The sequence below is a fragment of the Maniola hyperantus genome, chromosome 11 (genome assembly GCF_902806685.2).
Source record: "Maniola hyperantus chromosome 11, iAphHyp1.2, whole genome shotgun sequence".
NCBI lineage: Eukaryota > Metazoa > Arthropoda > Insecta > Lepidoptera > Nymphalidae > Maniola > Maniola hyperantus.
In genome coordinates, this window is record NC_048546.1 from 3,535,950 (window position 1) to 3,557,801 (window position 21,852).

Below are 21,852 nucleotides of genomic sequence, written 5' to 3' on the forward strand. Positions count from 1 at the left end.
GCGGCAAGTCCAGCAAGTTACAAAACTTGCGGAAGTGAGCTTGACGTGATTGTTTACACGGTAAAATAGCTTGCGAAAGTCAACTTCTGCAAGTTTTGTTGCTAATCTAAACCTCGCTTAAGATCCAGTTTACTCTGATTGACTCTGATAATTTTATATTGTTTCAATACTCAAAATCATACTAAATCATACTAAACTCATACTAAATCTTATAGAATAGAATAGATAGTCTGTGAGAAAGAGATTTTGAACGGAAAATTGTGCCAAGAAGCTACGCTCAGATTTATTGGATGCTGTAACATTTTTCTGCAGCTCTAAAAGTAGCGGGAACATAACATATCATTGTTTTGACGTAATAAATATTATTTTCATTTATCAAACTTTTCACAAATTAGCGTATCCAACGCTAATTTGTGAAAAGTTTGATATAATTATAATTATAATTACGTGCATCCAGCATGTAAATGATTTAAAATAACCGGCCAAGTGCGAGTCAGACTCGCGCACTGAGGGTTCCGTACTACAATCGTATTTTATCGACATTTTGCATGATAAATCAAAAACTAATATACCTAAAAATAAATAAAAATCTGTTTTAGAATGTACAAGTGAAGCCCTTTCATATGATACCCCACTTGATATAGTTATCTTACTTCAAAAATTGAAAATACTAATTATTAGTTTATGACCACAATTCAATTTTTTTTGTGTGATGTAACCACAAATTCACGGTTTTCAGATTTTTCCCCAAAGCCAGCTATAAGACCCAACTACCTGCCAAATTTCATGATTCTAGGTCAACGGGAAGTACCCTGTAGGTTTCTTGACTGACAGACAGACAGACAGACAATAAAGTGATCCTATAAGGGTTCCGTTTTTCCTTTTGAGGTACGGAACCCTAAAAATGTTCTAACTCTTTCCAGGTGTATTTTTTATGTAGGTAGTAGAAACAGCTCTGCAGTAATATAATTATACGAATCTTGTAATATGCACGAATATGAACTGTCGCCTTTCATAGCAGTCCAATGCATTTCAATAGGGTCTTGCACTGTAGTAATAAAGTGATGTGATTTTTAGGGTTCCGTACCTCAAAAGGAAAAACGGAACCCTTATAGGATCACTTTGTTGTCTGTCTGTCTGTCTGTCTGTCCGTCTGTCTGTCAAGAAACCTACAGGGTACTTCCCGTTGACCTAGAATCATGAAACTTGGCAGGTAGGTAGATCTTATAGCTGATATTTGGGTAAATATGGGATAAAAAATTAAATTGTGGTCATGAAATAATAATTAGTATTTTCAACTTTCGAAGTGAGTGACTATATCAAGTGGGGTATCATATGAAAGGTCTTCACCTGTACATTCTAAAACAGATTTTTATTTATTTTTATGCATCATAGTTTTTGAATTATCGTGCAAAATGTCGAAAAAATAAGACTGTAGTACGGAACCCTCATTGCGCGAGCCTGACTCGCACTTGGCCGGTTTTTTAACATGAACATCACGCTCAACGCTGTATGGAAGGTGAATAATGACGTCATAATCCGTATACGACAAAAGTTTTCAAGTTTTAAACATAAAAATAGAGTGATTTCTGCGGGAAAATTATTTTTTATGTAAAAAAATTCCTCGCCTAATACCCCGATTGCCATCTCAACCTGTCGCGTACTATACACATTCTATGAAAATTTCAACTCTCTACCTATTACGGTTCACGAGATACAGCTCGCAGCGGACGGACGGACAGTGGAGGCTTAGTAATTTCGGTTACGGAACCCTAAAAACGAGTACAATTCTTATATTGCCCATTGCCACTAATAACAGTTTTTCTTCAAATTATTCTACCCTTTCAAAAGTCTCTTTTTCTGATTTCACAAGCAAATCAAATCGTCGGATCTTCGTAACGGTCGGTCCCAACGAAATGTAATTTATTAGAAGAAAATCGATACACAATAAAATTGCTCTTACAAATTCAGTTGGGAGTTTATTTGAAAAATAAATAGCCTTGAAAGGCCATTACAGGAATAATAAATGAACTGACATAAACCTGAAGAGCCGTTTTGGTATTTTGTGATCGTTTTATGATAATGTTCGCTTTGAATGGAAACATGCTGAAATGTTCCTTGCTCTGGCTGAATATTCAAGTGTAGTTCTTTATTGCTGTTAAGGCGGGCCCAGATTTGTGTCACATGTAGTGTAATCGTGAAATGTAACGCCAATTCTGCGTATGGACTGCATTACGAACAATACGACCACAATGGCGTTTGCTCTGCAATCCGTCGGCTTTCGGGTTCATACGTTAGTACCTATTATTATATACTAGCTGATGCCCGCGACTTCGTACGCGTGGATTTAGGTTTAAAAAATCCCGTGGGAACTCTTTGATTTTCCGGGATAAAAAGTAGCCTATGTCACTCTCCAAGTCCTTATCTATACCCATGCAAAAAATCACGTCAATCCGTTGCGACGTGATTGAAGGACAAACCAACAAACAAACACACTTTCGAATTTATAATATGGGTACTGATTCTGTGGTTTAGCCACTGAGTTGGGTTTAGCACTAACACAAATACGCTCGCTGTGCTCGTTTCGATTCGCGATACATTTCACGATACATTACATTACACGTTAGTACATAATAGTTCAATGCACGTTTCATAAATCTGGAGCCGCCTTTAGGAGAACGCAATGTATACTTAGTCGGTAATGAAACATAATATATGCCATAGACATGTTACACAGCGCATAACTATTACTAGCTTATGCTCGCGACTTCATCCGCTTGGACTACACAAATTTCAAACCCCTATTTCACCTCCTTAGGGGTTGAGTTTTCAAAAATCCTTTCTTAGCGGATGCCTACGTCATAATAGCTAACTGCATACGAAACAACCCGGTTTATCGAGTGGTTTGAGCTATGCGTTGATAGATCAGTCAGTCAGTCAGTCAGTCAGTCAGTCAGTTAGGTGACTCGTATGGTAGCTCACGGTCACTACGAAGTAGTGTTAGTGAAGAAAATGCGAGTAATATGTTGTTTCTAATAAACATCTTGTAATGTATTGTGAAGAATTGTAGGTAGGTAGTAGGGACTAGGGAAGGTCTGCGTAGACAAGACGTGCGTGCATGTAAAAGCTCCGGGCGTACCTACTTATTGGTTATTGATTTTTCCTTTTTGAGAAAAAGGAATACCTTTTTCTCTTTCTAAGCTACGTTAAATACCTACTATTGATCTTGTATCCCTTGTACAAAATGTATGTAACGATAGCAGATAAGCGAAAAGTCCCTTTTCTCCTATTATACCTACAGTTACAATACAGTTAGCGGCAGAAAATCAGATTTTCAGAGCAGTGTCTCTGTCGTTGAGACCGACAAAACGTCATATAGGTATGACTGACAGGGACAACGCCCTACAAAGCCGAAATGTCATTCTAAAGGCTGACGTACATTACTTTCTGTTGTATTGTAGTTTGTCTGTTTGGTCGACCAATTTTATTATTGCTTGAGTATCTACCCTAGCGGCTGGAGTGTGGCTCTGTCCGGCAACCCTGGGAAGACAGTACCTTGTTGTGGCACAAGCTGCTGTGCCTTCATGCAAGACCAGCCTATCTACCTGCCAAATTTCATAATTTTACGTCAACGGGAAGTACCCTGTAGGTTTCTTGACAGACACGACAGACAGACAACGAAGTGATCTTATTTAAGAGTTCCTTTTCTCCTTTTGAGGTACGGAACCCTTAAAATGATATTATAGAGCTATCTCCTAGAGTTGGAAAGTCATAAGAATTTCGGGCACGTTTCGTATTATCGTATTGGCGTGGATATGAATCCTAGGCAAGTTATCCTCTTGAATTATTTAAAAAGCAAAGATCTGGTAATATATCAAAAACAGTATTCCTACGATTTATTATATTACTAGCTTACGCTCGCGACTTCTTGCGAGTCCGCGCGGACTACACAAATTTCAAACCCCTATATTTTTATCCCCTTAGGAATTGAATTTTCAAAAATCCAAATTTCAGTCAGATCCGTCCAGTAGTTTGAGCTGTGCGTTGATAGATCAGTCACCCTTTCCTTTTACATATTTAGATAAAATGTTTTTCCCTTATCCCCGAGATCCAGACCTGAGTTTCAAGGATTTTAGGAGCATGATTAAATCTTTTTATTTATCATTCTCATTTCACTGGAGACAGTGTTGAAGTTATGCCTTTGTTTTAAAGTTCAAAATTGTTTGATCGTGATCCCAAGCCCATGTTTCTGTTTAGCGGAATATTGAAGATGTCGCTTATCTCATTGAAATTTACAACAACGATCATTAATCACAAAAACTTTTAACATTTCGGTGTTGTTCTTCAATTTTATTACTAGCTGATGCCCGCGACTTCGTCCGCGTGGATTTAGGTTTTTAAAAATCCTGTGGGAACTCTTAAATTTTCCGAGATAAAAAAATAGCCTATGTCCTTCCCCGGGATGCAAGCTATCTCTGTACCAAATTTCATCAAAATCGGTTGAACGGTTGAACCGTGAAAAGCTAGCAGACAGACAGACTGACAGACAGACAGACACACTTTCGCATTTATAATATTAGTATAGAAGTATGGATTTACCTATATTTTCGGGGTATCTGGTGTCGCGTCATTTATTATTTAACTTTGTTATAATCCATATTATTATCATCCATATTTATATTATTATTATCCATATTTATATTATTTAACTTTGTTGTAATCCATACTAATAAATATTGTGAATGCTAAAATGGTAATGTAATATGGTAGGTACATAGGGTTAGGTAGCTTTTTAGTGTAGTACACATTGCTATGTTTTTGTAGTAGGCGCTTTCAAAACGAGATGCTGGTTCCAAGTTGTATAAAGAAGATGAAGAGACTAGAAATCAGTATAGATAGGTATATACTTACTACATATTATTAAAATAATATATGTAGTTATAACAAAATAGATAGGTACACTTCGAATGCAGAATTTCCTCCTTTTTTTGAAGTCGATTAAAAATCAAATGAATTTAGGTAGTTCATTATTCTCAGTTCATTATTGTTATAAATATAAAACGTAAAATGTTTGCTAGGTAGTTTGGTACTTATTGTAGGTACTTTGTCAAACACTTACGACAAAAGTTTTTATCGTAAAAATCTGAGTTTAAGTTCTTGTCAGATATAATTCATACCGCTAGGAATTTAAAATATAAATGTTAAAATCTCTTCCCTTGAGCTTTGTGATATAATAAATGCCAAGTTTCTCTTTATTCCCAGTTTATACCCCGCTGTCCGGGGTGGCTTTCAAGGAATTTCATTGTAAGAATATTTCCACTTCTACTGGAAATAATTCCACATATTTTCCATTTAAGTAGAGTGGTTAACTTTCAACTTAGTTTAGAAAATAATATTAAATTGTGACTTTTATGCTAAGTCGTGGGTCGTGTTGCTTTTTTACAAATAAACTTTTTGATTTTGCTGTTGCTTTTTGGAGTTTTTGGGCTTATAGATTTGTAAAATGAATAAGTACAGAAAATAGTTTATTACTAAAATATAATAAGGTTTTGTTATAGAATCTGCATTTTGGCGGCTCATGCCGCTTGGAACCATCATTCATTCATTCCTCGTTTTTGATATACATAATTTTGATGATATTTTGAGGTCACACCCGCTGCCTCCGCTGGCCCACATTGCACACTGATGAAGATTTGTTGCAACGACGCAATACAAAGAAAAGTGTAACATATCTACTTACAAATACAATACAATTCACCCAGAGATCACAATATATTCACTCATAATAATTATATATTCGCATAATATGTAGGTACCAGGCCGGTCCTCTTCTTATAGCACGATCATGTCGGTCTACGTATAAGTAGGTACCTAAATCAATTTTCTTTTTTGGCTAACCTATGTCACAAAGCTGTGATAGCCTAGTGGTTAGGACGTCCACCTTCTAATCGGAGGTCGGGGGTTTGATCCCGGGCACGCACCTCTAACTTTTCGGAGTTATGTGCGTTTTAATTAATTAAATATCACTTGCTTTAACGGTGAAGGAAAACATCGTGAGGAAACCTGCATGCCTGAGAGTTCTCCATAATGTTCTCATAGGTGGAAGTCTACCAATCCGCACATGGCCAGCGTGGTAGACTATGGCCAAAACCCTTCTCACTCTGAGAGGAGACCCGCGCTCTGTAGTGAGCCGGTGATGGGTTGATCATGATGATGATGATGATGTCACAAAACTCTACATATTTCATAGTAAAAAAGTGCTTCTTGACGTCAGCTACGAGTATTTTTCCACTAACTTTGTACTAATAATGGCCTAGACTTTGGCATTATAAATCTGTTGCGACTAAGGACTCGATCTGACAAAAGACAAAAATATAAGTACACAACTTTGAGTCGGGAGCGTACAAAGAATTGTGCTCAACCCTTGATGTTTAGCCAATTAATGTATATGTACGAAAAATATGAAATTTGGCACCCTCTTTATATACTTACTTTTGATTCTGTTTATTAAGTGCTGTCTTTAAACTTTAAAGTTTAAATCGACCGGAGGAAAACCTTGCAAAGAAAATCATGTTAATTTTTTGAGAAGTTATGTCTACGCCTTTATAGCGTTTAACAACTTTTTTTAAATATGGCCTGCTTCCGGAATGATGTTTACACTTATCATAGTATGAAAAAAACGTGTTGTCGCACTTGCGATTATCTTTGCCGCCACGAACGGAACGTTGAACGGAAGTCATGTGACAACTGTCGGGAAAGTATTTACGAACGCGACCAAAGCACACCAAAGCACTATCTTGGAAATGATCTTTCGAATGGCCTGCGAGAGTTTTGCACTTTAGTCTCCACGGGCGGTTCACGGCCATACAAATTCCGTTCCCTTACAAATGCGAATAGCAAAATAGAAGTTGACAGATTCGACCACAGAACGATACAATAACACACGTTCACTGCCTGCTGCCTGCCTGACGCCATTTTGTTATCAGTTGTTGTTCTAGTGATTATTTCCGTACATTTCTGTTCCCTTAGCAACAATTATTGTTATTATAGTACATTATTTCAATATAATTTATTGAAATGTATTATAAGTGCTGTGTTCCCGATTGTAATAGTACGCGAAAAGACGCTATATTACATAAGTTTCCACAGTGTGAGAAAAGACTCAAAAAGTGGCTTAAGTATATAAATTGTGATGTTTTGCGAAGTAAAAGTATAATAGATCTTAAAAATAAGTCTCAAGTGTGTCATAAGCACTTTGAAAAGCGTTTTGTGACACAAAAATCTCGTCTTGCAGTAACAGCATTTCCTACTCTGTTCCTGCAATCTGAGATCCTCATACATACAGCATACATTTTACAATCAAACTGAAGAAAATGTATTTCTTTATGCCTGAATCATCTTACCACTGTGTAGCACTAATTTTGGCCTTTAATTTTAAAATGATTAATATTTAATTTACTTTCAGGATCAGAGAAGATTGACCTTGATCATAATTATTATGCTTCCAAAACTATATATAATGACTATTGTACACAGCTGCAAACATCACAATCAGCAAGTGAAAATGAGCTTTTAGGTGAGAAAATATAATTTATTATTATTTGAAACAATATTCATAATAATATTACTAATAGGTCGTTCCTTTGCTAACTTTGAAAGATTATTTACCTAGGAGTGTTTTAAATAACTTACTATATCAAACTTTTTTATCGATGTTTGCCTATTTGTACTCATTAAACTTATTTTTTAGAAGGATTGCCCACTACTTCTAAAAGAAAATTAGAAGAATACTCGATTACAGATTGTCAACAAAGTATTTCCTCAGGTAATCATCTATTTATTAATAGCCTTAATCTAGTAACCACAGGAATAAGGGTATCTGCTCTTTTCATTGATCAGTGTTAACTACAGGTCAAAATTTTCATAAATAAGTTATTACTAGATTATGTTTTTAAGCTTAAATGAGATATTTAAATGTGTATAACAATTAACAAATTAATCGTGGTGTGTTACCCATCCATACTTATATTATAAATGCGAAAGTGTGTCTGTCTGCTTGTCTGCTAGCTTTTCACGGCTTAACCGTTCAACCGATTTTGACGAAATTTAATACAGAGATAGCTTGCATCCCGGGGAAGGACACAGGCTACTTTTTATTCCGGAAAATTAAAGAGTTCCCACAAGATTTTTAAAAACCTAAATGCATGCGAATGAAGTTGCGGGCATCATCAAATTTCTTTTATTTTTTGATTTTAATAAAATGTTGATAATTTACCTTAACCAAACTGTTATTTTTCAGAACCCTTGCCATCTATTCCTAAAAGAAGATTAGTAGAATACTCAGAAGATATATACATGCATATAACAAATTTAAAAAAAGATTTAAAAGAAAATAAATAAATGTCTTGAAATAAAATGTGTTTTTTATTTTTAGAATCAATTAATTTAGGTTATTTAAGTAAAAACCTTTTAGGTAATAAAACAAGTTCAAAATACAAGAAGCTAAAGCTGCAGGAAAAATTCCTCTAAATCCAAAACTAGAATTCAGAGCCGCGCAAAGGAGGCAATTTAAAAAAATATCTTGCTAAGCTATTGGCTCAAATAATCTGATCCTATTGGTTAGTAGAGAAATAGCAAAATAGAGTTTGACAGATAATCGGCCAATCACGGGCTGCATTTCAAGGGTGTCAAAATTTGTTTGCCCGTGAGCCATCTGATACGTAGTATCCCTATTAATCTGTGTTAGTCTCAGACAGTCGGACCGTGCGGACGTGTTATATCAATTTGTTAAATTGCACTTAATTATTTTTGTTTCGTGATAAGATAGTAGATAGGGGCTATATTTGTTTTTTACTTGAATCTTTTTTTAATTTCATTTTTGGTATTTAAACGTTTGTGTGTTATTGCCCTAAGCACAGCTAGTAAAAATGTCTTTGTTTGCACTGGCAAACGTTCAAACGTTGGCCGCGACGTCGTCGCTTCCGATTCTATTTCGATTCAGTCCGCTTAGTATAAGATTTGACGTCTCACCAACGTTCCTAAATCTATTCCTAAGCAAAGGTCTTGAAATCCTGAAGACCCGTAGATACTTAGAATAATAGGTAGATGTAAGTACTGTGTAACCGCGTATGAGATAGCGATAGCACGACGTAACGATGAATAACACGACAATTGATTGTGTACCAAGTTATTAATAAACAAATTCTAATTCTAATTCTAATTATTATTACCATTGTTCAGTAGTCAATATTTGTATTAACCGATCAACAATATTTGTATTAAACGTTTTTTATGTGAAAACAAGTAAATAACTCATGAGAAATACAATTACGCCACGAATTCTCAAAGTTTGTTTTGCAACTTCTTGTACCTATGTATTCTTAAAAAAAACACACGATAAGAGACAAAAAATAGGTTGGCTGCGTCTCTGTTTATCACATTAGTAACTTTATCTGTGCTCTCTTTTTAGTGCGAATGAGAAAGCAAACGCTCCTGCATCTACCTTTATTACTCTATCTACGTGAAGACCATAAAAGTCCGGAAGTTGGAGTACTTCGGCCACATTATGAGAAATAGCAAATACGAATAGCTCCTTCAGCTCATTATTCAGGGGAAAATAGCCGGCAGAAGACCACCACACCACTATTTACGCCAAATGGTACGGGAAGAGTACCTACCCGATTTCTTTTCCGAGCAGCAGTTTCCAAGGTGCAAATAGCCCTAATGATTGCCAACCTCCGATAGGAGACGGCATTTCAAGAAGAAGAACGTTCCTAGAATTCGAGAGTCGAAACACATAACGTCAAAGTAAAATGGACCTGAAGAGCCTTGAATTGAAGTCAAAAATCCAATGCCACTGATTTTAATTTCAAAACGTTTCCGTTTGGAGCGCCGGCTGTAGATGTGTAGACAAACTTGAGCTTTAAAACCAGGTTTTTAAGATCTAGTTTACTATAACGCGGAAGTGTTTCACTCGAATACTACTCGTTGGTGAGACATACAATCTCGTACTAAGCGTACCTACTGATATTATGTTATCTGAAGAGCGATTTCTATTCCCCGTGTCTGCTCTCACCCGTCTGTTATATTTTTAGACAAACAATTGATAGCCATTTTGTGTTCCGCATTTGCTAGGGACTTTGTATGCTTTGACATTTTGAACCTACCTGCTGTAACATTATGAAGAGAAATGGTTCAGTTTAGCTTAGGAAAATCAAAGAGTTGCCACGGGATTTTTAAGAAACCAAATTCCACGCAGACGAAATCGTGCGCATCAGCTAGGAATAATATAATAGGTACCTATGGTTTAATACCTACCCCCTGCCCGACACCTGTTAAGTTTAATAAATTATTAACGTTTAAGGGTGTCTGGCGGGGGTTCCCACTAGAGGTGTCAAAAAATAATGTACCTAATAAATTTATTAAATATATAAATGTATTCAAGATATTCGTTTTTAGATTAAAACAAAATTGAATACAATATATAATAAGTAGTGAAAATTTGAGAAAATCCTTCCTAAAAAATAACTCAGGCGTTCGATCTTTGATACGCCGACGCGCGATACGCGACCGAGCGACGATATTAGAATAAAATATATTAGGTAGGAATACAGCTGAATACAAATATCGTCGCGATTCGACGGTGAATAATTATTACATCGAATTTTCGTATTGGCCTGTTACATGTTGACTGTGATGATACGAGTATGCGGCTAGTATTTTTATCATTTTGTTTGTTTCGTAATAAATTTTGAATGCAGTTTTATTTATTTGTGAACTTGAGTGTCGATAAATATTTAATGCGAATAATTGTAATGTAGATTAGGCAAAATAATGTAGATTAGGTACATTTTTGTGTTGTGATAGATTTGTGTCGCGCGTTAATAATACCTATTATAGTAGATTTGTTCTTTTTGGAAATACTTGCGTCATTTTATAAATCGTATGAGAAAATGTTTTTCAAAGTGTAGGTATTATCATACATTTAAGTATTATAGGTAATAGGTTAGGTACGTGAAGTGGTATTGTTCTTTTTAGAAATCATCATCATCATTTTATAATTCGTATGATAATAAATATGTAGAAATGTATGATAATAAATATAGTAGTTACCTACTCAAAAGATTTTTTTATAGGTAACTAGGTAAACTTACCTACCTATTGTATTGTAGGTATCTACTTGACATTGCTTTATCGTTCTACTTGTTTTTATTTTTACATACATAGGTAGGTACTAGGTACTGTATTCCGCGACAGGTTGAGATGGCAATCGGGGTATGAGGCGGGGGTGACACCCCGCACACCCGCACGTCACCCTCGCTCGCCCGCACTGGATTAGCACAGGGGCCGTGCGGGTGTGCGGGGCATTCCCTCCCCGATTGCCATTTCGACCTGTCGCGAAGGTATGGATTGGGTACCTATTAAGAGTAAAATTTAAAATTTAAATCAATCGAGTTAAATACAAGCTATACCCTAGTTCTCGACCTTATTGACGGTTATGAGAAAGTTGTTTTTTGTCATATTCTTGTTCAGTAGGTATCATTCATAGATTGTTAAAATGTTGTTCCCTATGTCAATAAGGTCGGAAATCGCTTGCACCCATTTATATGCTTGCGCCTCATGGTGAAATCGGTGCAAGCAAATCTCGACCTTATTGACGGTTATGAGAAAGTTGTTTTTTGTCATATTCTTGCTCAGTATAATTCATAGATTGCTAAAATGCTGTTTTCTGACGTATGTCAATAAGGTCGAAAATCGATTGCACCCATTTTTCTGCTTGCGCCTCACGGTTCAAGCAATTTTTTTTTTGTAACAAAATAATGTAACGTTAATAATTATTAAATATTTGTCTGTAACACGTGATAATATTGTGATACACACATGAACCTGTATTTGACACCTCTAGTTCCCACGACACAAGTGTCTGGCAATGCATGACGTGATTTCTTATACTACCCTCTCCGAAGAAAATATAAAAAATTGGACTTTATGCTTTGACGTAATTTTTTTACACCTTTATTACCTATTATCTCCCAAAGCTCCATGATCCAAACAAACGTTCCTCCTAGTGTTGGGGAAACTTTTAGCTTCTTATAAAATAAGGAAGGTCTGGCACGCGCTGGCTCTCTTTATCTTCTCGGTACCTACTTACCTATGTATAACAATAATTTTGAGAGTAGTCCCGTTCTCAGTAGTGAGCCAACGATGGTTTGATATTAATCCTAGTAGTACTATTAGTATTAAGTAAGTACCTACTTAGCACAATTTTATACGTCCTTTGGGACTTTCGGTTTTGCGGGTATTATTAATAAACTCATATTTTATTCCAATAAATATAACTGAAGTGCTTGAGACAAATAAAGTAAAAAGATCTAATCATATGGCTAGACATAAATACGTAGGAGATAAACTAATTCTAGACACTATGAGGTGTCTCTATGAGGCCATTGCACTTTACAATTCAAAGTTCGGACCAAAAGCGCAGTCTGAACTTTGCACATAAGGGTTTCCATTAATTTATTATAGTACGTCCTCTTCTCTATAATAATAATTAATTGTTTTAAAAGCTTCAATTTAATAAGTTAGTTTTAAATCTTGGATTGGATTTTTCAAAGACTAATAATTGTTACCTAGTCATCCTCATCATCATCATCAACCGATAGACGTCCACTGCTGGACATAAGTCTCTTGTAGGGACTTCCACACGCCACGATCTTAGGCCGCCTGAATCCAGCGGCTCCCTGCGTGGGGGGTCTTCCAACTCTGGATCTTCCGTTGCGAGGTTGCCATTACAGCACCTTGGGACCCCAACCCTCCGACCCTCTATCGGTTTTACGAACTATGTGCTGCCCATTGCGACTTCAGCTTCGCAACCCGTTGAGCTGTGTCGGTTACTCTAGTTTTCCTATACGGATCTCCCCATTTCTGATTTAATCACGGAGAGAAACTCCGAGCATAGCTCTCTCCATCGCCCGCTGAGCTGTAACGTAGTAGGTACTCGCTAGAAAATAATAAGTAGGTACCTACTACCTAGTGATAATTTAAAAGCTCGGAATTGTTTATCACCAAAAAGTTTGTGCTTTCTAGTCTTTGAAAACATCTTCAGGGTATCAAGGGGATAAGAGTACCTACTCACTAAAAAGCATAAGATATGAAACATTGCTATTTTATTGCTTTACATTATTGTCTGAAAACCGGTTGGTCGGATTTTTTTTTGTTGAAGAATGGATCTTAAACTACAGATCCTTATATACATACATAATCCATACCTTTACCTACTAAGTAATAATATTATAATATGTGAAAGTGTTTATGTCGTTAGACTCGTAAAACTCAAACTATTCGGACTAACATCGACTAAATACGTGAGTATAGCCGTTGAGAGATATTTTATATTATAATCAGTTTGGTTTGAATATTTCTTGCGCTTTAATTGAATGTCCAAGTCTATATACATACAAAAAAATCAAAAAAATTATAAGGAAACGAATTGGTAAAGTTAATTAGTAACATTTTTCTTTTATATATTTTTTTTCGATAATATTGGATAAGTTTTACACTATTTCATATTATTTTATGTACAATTTATGAAGAATCTGTACTGTATATAATATGTAACTGCTGAGAAAGTTTCGAAGCTCTCTACCTACACCAAAACCGGTTTTGGTGCCGGAGCTCAAGCACAGAGGTCGCCTCCCACACCCGCACAGCCCCCCTCGCTAACCCGGTTCAGGATAGGTGACTTGCGTTTGTGTGGGGCGTCCCCCCGCCTCATACCCCGATTGCCATCTTGATAGGAACAGGTCGAGACGGTAATCGGGGTATTACTATAGATACTGACTAGGTACTACACAGGACAAAGCAGACCTTCATCGATTGGTCGTTAAACGATTCGAGAGTGGCCTTCTATCGATCCCGGCCCTCACCTTGGCTATCCGGTGAAATAAAGACTGGCCGTAATTAGCCTGGCTCAGGGCTACTACCCGTGAGTTTACTTAATAATAAAAACCGGCAAGTGCGAGTCAGGCTCGCGCAACGAGGGTTTCGTACTACAGTCATATTTTTTCAACATTTTGCACGATAATTCAAAAACTATGATGCACAAAAATAAATAAAAATCTGTTTTAGAACGTACAGGTGAAGACCTTTCATATGATACCCCACTTGATATAGTTATCTTACTTCAAAAATTGAAAATACTAATAGGCTACTTGACACTTTTTTTAAGTTGGTCTTAAATGGTTAATATTTGTCCTATTATATCAAAAAAATTAACACTATATTTTTTTGCGCCCTAAAAACCATAAAACTTTAATTTAAAAATATATTTTTCTTAGACAGGTGAAAACACTGTCGGCCATGTTTGGCCGATAGATTATCTGTGCTCTGACGTCATGCATTTGTAAACAACAGCATAACCTCCCAAAGTTAATAAACATGACTTCTATTTTACTAGTTTACATGAAAAATATAGTAATTATCGTTATTGTATCATCCGAGAATGTAAAAAACGCATCGATAAAGACCACAGGAAAGTTGTGGATTAGAGTGCCCAGCGAAATAAATATACGTAACACGCGAAGACTTGCTTAAAGGGATCCTATATGACTAACGACTTCAACCCAAATTTATTTTTGCAAAGATCACTTTGTTGTAAGTCTTACTTAATAACTTATTCAATTTATAAAGAGAAAACGATAATTTTTTACGTTTACTATGAGTTTTTAGAAATATATAAAAACTAGCTTATGCTCGTGACTTCGCCCGCGTGGACTTCATAAATTTCAAACCTCCATTTAACCCACTCAGAGGTGGAATTTCAAAAAATCCTTTCCTAGTGGATACCTTCTCTTTACCTACAAAGAACACACCCACCAAATTTCATGTATCTAGGATCAGCTGTTTAGATGTTTAGGCTGTGCGTTGATATATAAGTTAGTCACGACTCTAAATTTTATATATATGGATACTACGTTAGTCCCCGCGTCACATCGGGATGACATTTCTTTGTTTACATATTTAATGACGTCACATCATGGCTGACAGCGTTTTCTGCGTTTCAAATAAAAATAAAAACTGTATTTTTTTAAATTGGATTTACATATCCATCCTGCGTTTTTAATAATTGTTATTGATATATTTCGTTGTCTTAAGCAAAATACTATAATAAATAATCATTTATTGGACGAAATTAGATATGAGTCAAGTAGCCTATTATTAGTTCATGACCACAATTTTTTTTTTGTGTGATTTAACCACAAATTCACGGTTTTCAGATTGTCTCCGAATGTCTGCTATAAGATCTACCTACCTGCCAAATTTCATGATTCTTTGTCAACGGGAAGTACCCTGTAGGTTTCTTGACAGTCCGACAGATAGATTGACAGACAGACAGACAGATAGACAGACAGACAGACAACAAAGTGATCCTATAAGGGTTCCGTTTTTCCTTTTGAGGTACGGAACCCTAATAATAAAAAAATAAACGAAATCTTTCAAAATAACAAACAGTTCTTCTTTTTCGTCGTAACACTATGGGCAGAGCGGTCGTGATTATCACAAACTGACGTCTTCGTGGGCAAAATGCTCTATGCGTTACGTGCAGTCGCTACTTCTCCCTGTTGGCCGACGGCTTGGTACAAAGTACCCACAACAGATTTAATTTTGTTCGGTCTATCGCCTTCCTCATCCATTGCTTCTCACCATCTTCTTCAGGTCGTCGGTCCAGCTGGCTGGAGGTCGTCGCTTACCGGGGTGGGTCAGCTAGTATTATTACCTAAATATATAAAAGGAAAAGGTTACTGACTGATTGACTGATCTATCAACGCACAGGCACGGATCGGGCTCCAGGTATGCAGATGACGTAGACATCCGCCAAGAAAAGATTGTTGGAAATTCAACCCCTAAGGGGATTAGTGGGGTTTGAAATTCCACGCGAACGAAGTCACGAGCATAAGCTATTAATAAAATAAAACGATAGAGGCAGCCCTAGCTTAGGCTATTAGTGCTAGACTAAACTATTTATCTAGATAAAACATCGCACCACCACCTCAGCAAAAACGTTGCATTTTCTCATTGACTTATCGTAACCACAACACACCTTCATCGTATTGGAAGCGGCTATAAACAGGTTATTTCAGGTTCAGGTTTTGCGTATACTAAAACTAACGTTGTATGTTTGATGGTACGAAATGTAGTGCGACAGCTGGGCTATCACTATAGTGTTAGTTCCGAGCAAGTAATCCATACTTCCATACTAATATTATAAATGCGAAAGTGTGTCTGTCTGTCTGTTAGCTTTTCACGGCCTAACGGTTAAACCGATTATGATGAAATTTGGTACAGAGGTAGCTTACATCCTGCGGAAGGACATAGCCTACTTTTTATACCGGAAAATCAAATAGTTCCCACGGGATTTTTAAAAAACCTAAATCCACGCGGACGAAGTCGCGGGCATCATCTAGTTTGAAATATTCATTTCACATTTTCATGATTAAAGCTTGATAGAATGTTTTTTCACTCGCTAATAATACTAGTGGGCGGTAGTTATCCCGGGCGAGGGCTTATAATTAGCTCTGTGACACCTTTTTTGCTCTGATGACACCTGAGCCTTATTTAGCCCTTATTATGTAGGCCCTACGCCCACGGTAAAGGTAAAATAGATAGAAATGCGGTACACATTTATATTAGGTACTTGCCTATCTAAATTAAAGTGATAATTATTTAGTAAGGCCTATGGGTAATGGGTATACATAACAACAGTGGTGGATTTTGTATTTCAAGATGGAAAAAATCTTCTAAATATATAAAAGGAAAAGGTGACTGACTGACTAACTATTGGAAGGATCGGGCTGAAATTTGGCATGCAGATAGCTATTATGACGTAGGCGTCCGATAAGGAAGGATTTTTGAAAATTCAACCCCTAAGGGGGTGAAATAGGGGTTTGAAATTTGTGTAGTCCGCGCGGACGAAGTCGCGAGCATAAAGCTAGTTTATAAAGTACTAAATAATGCCCGCAACTTCATCCGTATTGATTTGTGTTTTTAAAAGTTCAGTAAGAACTCTCATTTTCCGGTATGTTCATTTCCCGGATGCAAGCAGTCTCTGTAGTCTCATAATTTATCAAAATCTGAAGGGATAGGCCGTGGAAAGGTAACAGACACACATACTTCCGAGTTTGTAATATTACTAGCTGATGCCCGCGACTTCGTACGCGTGGCTTTAGGTTTTTAAAAATCCCGTGAGAACTCTTTGATTTTCCGGGATAAAAAGTAGCCTATGTCACTCTCCAGGTGCTATACCCATGAAAAAAATCGCGTCGATCCGTTGCACTGTTGCGACAAACCAACAAACCAACAAACAAACACACTTTCGCATTTATAATACCTATGGGTAGTTTCTACATAAACAACGTTTCATTTCTAAAGTAAGTATCTGCTTTCATTTCCCGAGACTTTAAAAATACCTTTTCAATAGGACCCACGATACGATGGCTGAATAAAAACTCGACAGATCCATCCTTTAGTGAACGCTTCCAAAGGTACAACTATAGAATTGCAGATCAGCTGAAATTGAAAATCGTGCTTATCTGTAACTGCTTTTACTTGCAGCTCCGCTAACGTACATTTGTGACGTCATAAAGACTTCGGTTCAGGACTTTTAAGTGAAAAAATCCTGTGATAGCCTGGGCTCAGAATACATACTACAGAATGTACATCGACCTTTAGGAGATAGCAAATTTATAGAGCACTGTCTCTGTCAATGCGACCGATAAAACGTCATATAGGTATGAGTGACAGAGACAACGCTCTACTGTACCCGTAGTACAAGATTTTACGTCTCACCAAACAAAACCAAATTCGAGAGTCGAAATACTTCCGCGTTACAGTAAAATGGACCTAAACAGCCTTGAATTGAAGTCAAATATTCAATGCCACTGATTTTAATTTCGCAATGTTTCCGCTTGGAGCGCTGGCTGTAGAAGTGTAGACAAACTTGAGCTTTAAACAAGGTATTTAAGATCCAGTTTACTATAACGCAGAAGTATTTCGACTCTCGAATTTGGTTTGGTTTGGTGAGACGTAAAATCTTGTACTACGGGTACAGAGCCGAAATGTCTAAAGGCCGTTGTACATTATTTTCTGCCGAGTACGGTAAGTAGCTACATAACATTCATTCCAAAAAACTGCCCCGCAATCCGACACAAATACTCTCGGTAGGCCTTTTAAGTTCTCGACAGTAAAACAAAGCCTATCTGGAACAAAAGGCCGCCCTTTTGATATTACATCTGAAAATATCTGCGGGCGGAAAGAGCATTAATAAAGGAATAATCTGAACTGTACTGTAATCTATCTCATTCTGACCTCAATTATATTATGTACGCCTATTGTAATTCCATTAATGTTCATATACTACGACTTACGAGTATAACTATACTTTCATACTAATATTAGGTTTTCAATGCGAAAGTGTGTTTGTTTGTTGGTTTTTCCTTCGATCACGTCGCAACGGAGCAACAGATCGACGTGATTTTTTGCATGGGTATAGTTAAACACCTGGAGAGTGACATAGGCCATTTTGTGGGCTCTTTTCAGATCTGGGCGCGTTTGGATCCCTCGTAGCTTTAGTTTTAAGTACGTATTAATTATCACCACTATAGTAATCTTACAAATAAAAATTTTGACAGTCAGGAAGCGTAAAATTTTACCTATCTCTATATATAAAAATGAATAGCTAAATGTGTTGCTGATCTCATATCTCGAGAACAGCTGAACCGATTTCGCTAATTCTTTTTCATAATATTCCTTGAAGTACGGGGATGGTTCTTACGGAGAAAAAAAATTCCTGAAAAAGAATCGACTGTTAGGCGGTAGGTACGAAGTTTGCCGGGGCAGCTAGCTCTATATAAATCATTTGAGTTTGAGAGTTTGAACCCGGGAAATCAAAGAGTTCCCACGGGATTTTTAAAAACCTAAATCCACGCGAACGAAGTTGCGGGCATCAGCTAGTATTAATATAAATTATAAGAGGTAATACCTCTTATAATTTATACTAAATGGTAGTAAGAATATCTACAAAATTGTACATAATTATTATAATAAACTGCCCTCATGGTGCTACTTATTAAAACTGAGAAAATCATCCCGATTCCCGACCCACGCCTACGCGTATTACGTCCTCTCAGAGCACTCTCAGAGATATTACATTTCTATTTCCTACTACCAACGTACGAGTATGTTTTGAGGTTGTAATGCGCCTTTTATTCCCCCATTTCTTATGATTGAGTACTATTGATAAACTGCGGGCACTCCCCATAATGTGATTCGTGACTTACATCTTTGGAGGTTGTCCTATTGACCTTAATTTGTATTTTGTGGTAGTTATTATGACGATATTAAAATGGGCTGTCCATTCCTTTCAACTTTTGTTGTAGTACCTAGCTGTAATCGTACTCATGGGACCTTAGTGGAGTTGTAAGTGGGATGACTGTGCGTGCCACCGGATTATGATGATTATGATTTAGGTTTTTAAAAATCCCGTGGAACTCTTCAATTATCCGAGATAAAAAGTAGCCTATGTCCTTCCCCGGGATATAAGCTAACTCTGTACCAAATTTCATCGAAATCGGTTAAACTGTTGGGCCGTGAAAAGCTAGCAGACAGACAGACGGACACTTTCGCATTTATAATATTAGTATGGATTAATGATGTTTAATGAGGATTACAATGTAGTAAGAGAGAGCTGAGACATGGTCGTTAAATATGGGCCTCATAAGAAAGCTTAAAGTCACTCAGCGGGCGATAGGAGTGCTTGGAGTTACTCTAGTGATCAAATCAGAAATGAAGAGGAAATCCGTAGGAAAACCAGACTAACTGAAATAGCTCAACGGGTTGCGAAGCTGAAGCGACAATGGGCGGGGCACATAGTTCGGAAAACCGAAAGACGTTAGGATTCCAAGTTGCTAGTAAGTAAATGGTGACTTCGCACCGAAAAGCACTGAGTCGGACGACCTCCCAATATACAATTAATGACACATAGTCACAGAAGGTCACAGAAGATTTTGAATATAAGTATATTTTTTGTAGCTACTGATTAAAGCCCTAAAAAGCCATTAGCACATGCTTGTAGTTTTCTAAAATAATATATTGACCTTAAATTCAATAGAAAATTCATCATCATCATCATGATCAACCTATCACCGGCTCACTACAGAGCGCGGGTCTCCTCTCAGAGTGAGGAGGGTTTTTGGCCATAGTCTACCACGCTGGCCATGTGCGGATTGGTAGACTTCACACCTTTGAGAACATTATGGAGAACTCTCAGGCAGGTTTCCTCACGATGTTTTCTTTCACCGTTAATGCGAATGATATTTAATTAATTAAAACGCACATAACTCCGAAAAGTTAGAGGTGCGTGCCCGGGATCGAACCCCCGACATCCGATTAGAAGGCGGACGTCCTACCACTAGGCTATCACAGCTTTCACAGCAATAGAAAATTACTCGCGTATAATAAAACAAATTTTATCAGACGTTTCGACATGTAAAATGAGTGTGCACATTATAGAATGCTGTTTGTTTTGTTCACCCAATAAAATGCTAATATCTACTGTGAGGACTATGAATTTATTACGGAGAAGGAACATTGCGAAACAGCGCCAAGAAATGGCTTCTCTACGCTTAGTACGAGATTTTATGTCTCACCAACGTAGATAGTATTCGAGTGTCTAAACACTTCCGCGTTATAGTAAACTGGATCTTAACTGCCTTGTTTTAAAGCTCAAGTTTATCTACACATCTTCAGCCAAGCGGAAACGTTGCGAAATTAGAAGCAGTGGCATTGAGTTTTTGACTTGAATTCAAGGCTCTTTAGGTCCATTTTACTTGTGTTTCGACTCTCGAATTCTAGCAAAGTTGGTGAGACGTAAAATTTTATACTAAGCGTACTGTAGCAGAATGGTATAAAGGTTTGTTACGTTGGAAAGGAGCAGCGAAGTGCTTTTACATTTTACGACTAAAAAAAGAAAATTTAGAAAAGTCTAAATATATAAAAGGAACACACGAACACACCTATCAACGCACATCTCAAATTACTGGACGGATCGGGCTAAAATGCAGATAGCTATTATGACGTAGGCATATGCTAAAAAAGGATTTTTGAAAATTCAACCCCTAAGGGGGTAAAATAGGGGTTTGAAATTTGTGTAGTCCACGTGGACGACGCACATCGCGAGCGTAAGCTAGTCGATAGATATATCTGTCAAATATGACGTGAAATCAAAGATACCTAGTCGTTTCATAGCCTACCTAGCGTCAAATGTAGGTAACATTTGACGCCTGCCAGTGTAGGTGAAGCCTTGATACTTTGCTACAAGTTTCATAAATTGTCGTGAACTGTGACATCGCTTTATCGTATGTTATAAACGGACCTGACACACGCGCGGGTGGTGAGGTATAACGACCCGGGGGAAATTTTTAAACACCCCCACGCAAACACAATGTTCCTACTTCCTTCAGGTGCTCGCGATTTCATGACGAAAGTTTTCCTTATGCAGTGACGTTCCCTTACGACCACAGCTGTTGCCTGTTACCGACCATGGATTCCTAGGACTTCATTTGAAAATTGGGGAAATTTCCTTTGATGTTATTTTTAAGGTTCCGTACCTCAAAAGGAAAAACGGAACCCTTATAGGATCACTTTGTTCTCCGTCCGTCTGTCTGTCTGTAACATTCGATTTTTACTTTGTAAGACCCATTTCTTTAGTCTGAAGTTAGGAATTGCGCAGTAAACGATTGCAACTGAAGCATGCCTAATCTTATCCTAATTAAAATTCATAGTCATTTTATAGCGCAC

The 21,852-nt window shown here is 37.1% G+C and overlaps 1 long non-coding RNA gene across 1 annotated transcript; it reads left to right on the forward strand.

Annotated features, from left to right (window-relative positions):
- Window positions 1–6,853: 6,853 nt before the first annotated feature.
- Window positions 6,854–8,416, forward strand: LOC138402974 (uncharacterized). Its single transcript, XR_011237282.1, has 3 exons — window positions 6,854–7,576; window positions 7,751–7,825; window positions 8,300–8,416. It is a non-coding gene; the product is annotated as an uncharacterized lncRNA (long non-coding RNA).
- The last annotated feature ends 13,436 nt before the right edge of the window (window positions 8,417–21,852 follow it).